Below are 4,852 nucleotides of genomic sequence, written 5' to 3'. Positions count from 1 at the left end.
TCGCTGTCTCTTGCTGGTTTGCTCAGTACCTTTCTCTGTCTGTTCCTTTCTGGGTCCTGATAATATCTTCCTGGTTTTCTGTGTGTCTTTCTCTGCCTGCCTCATTGTCGGTGCTGTTACTCAGTGTCCTTGTGTCATTGTGCAGTGAGTCCGTCAGCACGTGTGTTGCTGAGTCTGGGATTCTTGAGAAATCCGACTCCAATGCTATTTTGATAAAAACATTGGGGAAATGAACATATTTCACTAACGGGCAGCTGAAATTGAAAACAGCAGTAAGCAGAGTGGCGCAGCGGAAGCGTGCTGGGCCCATAACCCAGAGGTCGATGGATCGAAACCATTCTCTGCTATTTATGCTTGGTAATAATGCAAACAGTTCACTTTCAAAACATCAAGTGTTCACCCATAATAACAAGATGCTTCCAAAGGCACTTTATTGCAATCAGCTTTTTCCTTCCAGTGAACACATCAATCAGCAACAAATCACTTTTGCTCACACGAACACAAGCTGCAAACACGGACCAGCCGAGTCTCTCCCACTTTGTCAACCCCTTCCTGCAGAGCCACCTCTCCACCACCAGATGGTGATGTTGGCCACAATAAAAACAGGACAAATGGTCACAGTGAGGAGACGGTCAGCAACAGAAAATAAAACAATAACAGGGAAAACCTTTACACAACAACAGGGTACATCTTTACACAACAGAAAACATATTTACACAACAGGAAATACCTTTAGATAACAGGGAGAACACAATCATACAAATGCCTTGTTTCTCCATCTCAGTCTCGTTGTCTCTCTCTCTGTCCCTCACTTTTGCTTCCTCACAGTCTATTGGTTTTCTGTGTGTTTTTCTCTCTGTCCCGTTGTCAATGGTGTTACTCAGCATCCTTGTAACATTGTGTAGCCAGGCTGAGCCTCCCAACACCTGTGTTGCTGAAATAAAAACAGAAAATGCTGGAAATGTTCAGTTGGTCTGGCAGCATCTGTGCAGAGAGAAACAGTTAACAGTTCAGGTCTGTTTCCTTAGCTCACATTAACTTTGTTCTCTCTCCACAGATGCTGCCAGACCTGCTGAGTATTTCCAGCATTTCTTGTTTTCATTATGGCACAGAGTTCCCTTTTCAAACTGACAGAATTAACCACAATAATGTACTCTGAGATTCAAGTTAAATATCAGCCCAATATTTACACACATTATGAGTTTATAAGTTTCAGTATTAATTCCCATAGTGCATCCTGACATATACATTAGATATAACATAACATAAGAACAGAAGAAATAGGAGCAGGAGTAGGCCATTCGGCCCCTCAAGCCTGCCCTGCCATTCAGTAAGATCATGGCTGATCTGCCCCAGACCTCAACTCCTCTTTCATGCCAGCTCTTCATAGCCCTCAACTCTCCAATATTTCAAAAATCTATTTACATCCTCTTTAAATACTTTCAGTGATTTAGCCTCCAATACTGTCTGGGGTAGAGAATTCCAGACATTCACTCCCCTCTGAGAGAAGAAATTCATTTGCATCTCTGTTTAAATGAGTGTCCCCTTATTCTGTAACTATGTCGCCTAGTTTGAGATTCCCCACTAGTGGAAACATTTTCTCAACATCTACCCTGTTAATAAAAACAAGAAATGCTGGAAATACTCAGCAGGTCTGGCAGCATCTGTAAAGAGAGAAGCAGAGTTAATGTTTCAGGTCAGAGACCCTTCTTCACCCTGTTAAGCCCCCTCAGAATCTTGTACGTTTCAAAAAGATCACCCCTCATTCTTCTGAACTCGAATGAATAACCTGTTTAGCCGTTCTTGATAAGTCAACCCCTTCATCTCAGGAATCAGCTGAGTGAATCGCTTTTGAACTCCTCCAATGCCAGTACATCCTTTCTTAAGTCTAAATCTCAAGTGTGATATCAGATTGAGAGAATCTGAAAGATAGTATAACCTGAGATACCAACTGAGAATTCAGTTTAAAACTCCCCCGGATTGTGAAACTAAAAGATACAATAGCAATTTAATTTGTATAGACTGTGCGTTGGATCATATTCCAGCCCTCATACAGTATCAGACTGGATGATACTGTAGCAATTCCATTAGTGCAGACTCAGCTCTACATTACAGAGCAGGGAACATATTTAAACAACAGGGAACACTTTTACACAAGACGGATCATATTTACACAACTGAGAAGACCTTTACCCAACAGGGAACCATTTTACACAATAACAGAGAACATCTTTACACAACAGCGAATACAGTAACACAACAGAGAACATATTACACAGCAGGAAATATCTTTAAAAGAACACAGGGAACATCTTTACACAACAGAGAACACAATTACATAAATCATGAGTCTTTCGCTGTCTCTTGCTGGTTTGCTCAGTTCCTTTCTCTGTCTGTTCCCTTCTGGGTCCTGATAATCTCTTCCTGGTTTTCTGTGTGTCTTTCTCTGTCTGTTCCCTTCTGGGTCCTGATAATCTCTTCCTGGTTTTCTGTGTGTCTTTCTCTGTCTGTTCCTTTCTGGGTCCTGATAATCTCTTCATGGTTTTCTGTGTGTCTTTCTCTGCCTGCCTCATTGTCGGTGCTGTTACTCAGTGTCCTTGTGTCATTGTGCAGTGAGGGTGAGTCTGTCAGCACGTGTGTTGCTGAGTCCGGGATTCTTGAGAAATCCGACCACAATCCTATTTTGATAAAAACATTGGGGAAATGAACATATTTCACTAACAGGCAGCTAAAATTTAAAACAGCAGTTTGCAGAATGGCGCAGCGGAAGCGTGCTGGGCCCATAACCCAGAGGTCGATGGATTGAAACCATTCTCTGCTATTTATGTTTGGTAGGAAGACAAACAGTTCACTTTCAAAACATCAAGTGTTTCCCCATAAAAGCAAGATGCGCTCGATTGCAATCAGCTTTTTCCTTCTAGTGAACACATCAATCAGTAACAAATCACTTTTGCTCACACGAACACAAACTGCTAACACGGACCAGCCGAGTCTCTCCCACTTTGTCAACCCCTTCCTGCAGAGCCTCCTCTCCACCACCAGATGGTGATGTTGGCCACAATAAAACCAGGGCAAATGGTCACAGTGAGGAGACGGTCAGCAACAGTAAATAAAACAATAACAGGGAAAACCTTTACACAACAATAGGGTACATCTTTACACAACAGAAAACATATTTACACAACAGGAAATACCTTTAGACAACAGGGAGAGCACAATCATACAAATGTCTTGTTTCTCCATCTCAGTTTCGTTGTCTGTCTCTCTCTCCGTTCCACACTTTTGCTTCCTCACAGTCTATTAGTTTTCTGTGTGTTTTTCTCTCTGTCCCGTTGTCGATGGTGTCACTCAGCGTCCTTGTAACATTGCGTAGCCAGGCTGAGCCTCCCAACACCTGTGTTACAGAACATAGAACATAGAACAGTACAGCACAGTACAGGCCCATCGGCCCACGATGATGTGCCGAACCTTTAACCTCCTCTAAGATCAAAACTACCTACATACCCTTCATTCTACTATCATCCATGTACCTATCCAAGAGACGCTTAAATGTCCCTAATGTATCTGCTTCTACTACCACCGCTGGCAGTGCATTCCATGCACCCACCACTCTCTTGTGTGAAGAACCTACCTCTGACATCTCCCCGAAACCTTCCTCCATCACCTTAAAATTATGCCCCCTGGTGATAGCCCTTTCCACCCTGGGAAAAAGTCTCTGGCTATCCACTCTATCTATGCCTCTCATCATCTTGTAACCCTCTATCAAGTCACCTCTCATCCTTCTTCGTTCCAATGAGAAAAGTCCCAGCTCCCTCAATCTTTCTTTGTAAGACATGCCCTCCAGTCCAGGCAGCATCCTGATAAATCTCCTCTGCACCCGCTCTAAAGCTTCCACATCCTTCCTATAATGAGACGACCAGAACTGAACACAATATTCCAAGTGTGGTCTAACCAGGGCTTTATAGAGCTGCAGCATAACCTCGCGGCTCTTAAACTCAATCCCCCTGTTAATGAAAGCTAACACACCATACGCCTTCTTAACAACCCTATCAACTTGGGTGGCAACTTTGAGCGATCTATGGACATGGGCCCCAAGATCCCTCTGTTCCTCCACACTACCAAGAATCCTGTCTTTTCGCCTGTATTCTGCATTCAAATTCAACCCTCCAAAATGAATCACTTCACACTTTTCCAGGTTGAACTCCATCTGCCACTTCTCAGCCCAGCTCTGCATCCTGTCAATGTCCTGTTGCAACCTACAACAGCCTTCCACACCATCCACAACTCCAGCAACCTTCGTGTTACCGGCAAACTTGCTAACCCAGACTTCCACTTCCTCATCCAAGTCATTTATAAAAATCACAAAGAGCAGAGGTCCCAGAACAGATCCCTGCGGAACACCACTGGTCACCGAGCTCCAGGCTGAATACTTTCCATCTACTACCACCCTCTGTCTTCTATGGGCCAGCCAATTCTGTATCCAGACAGCCAACTTTCCCTGTATCCCATGCCTCCTTACTTTCTGAATGAGCCTACCATGGGGAACCTTATCAAACGCCTTGCTGAAATCTATATACACCACATCCACTGCTTTTCCTTCATCAATGTGTTTTGTCACATCGTCAAAGAATGTAATAAGGCTTGTGAGGCATGACCTGCCCCTCACAAAGCCATGCTGACTGTATCTAATCAAACTATGCTTTTCCAACTAATCATAAATCCTGTCTCTCAGAATCCTCTCCAATAATTTGCCCACTACCGTCGTAAGACTGACTGGTCTATAATTCCCAGGGTTATCCCTATTCCCTTTCTTGAACAAGGGAATAACATTTGCCACCCTCCAATCATCTGG

General features: G+C 43.5%; 1 non-coding gene across 1 annotated transcript; it reads left to right on the top strand.

Moving 5' to 3' along the window:
* The first annotated feature begins 275 nt into the window (after positions 1-275).
* trnam-cau (transfer RNA methionine (anticodon CAU)) lies at positions 276-347 on the top strand. The gene has a single exon. It is a non-coding gene; the product is annotated as a tRNA-Met (tRNA).
* Positions 348-4,852: the final 4,505 nt, after the last annotated feature.

Source organism: Heterodontus francisci, unplaced genomic scaffold (genome assembly GCF_036365525.1).
Source record: "Heterodontus francisci isolate sHetFra1 unplaced genomic scaffold, sHetFra1.hap1 HAP1_SCAFFOLD_167, whole genome shotgun sequence".
In the NCBI taxonomy this organism is placed as follows: Eukaryota; Metazoa; Chordata; class Chondrichthyes; order Heterodontiformes; family Heterodontidae; genus Heterodontus; species Heterodontus francisci.
Note: the sequence above shows the minus strand (reverse complement) of the source record. Positions and strands in the feature narration are given on the sequence as shown.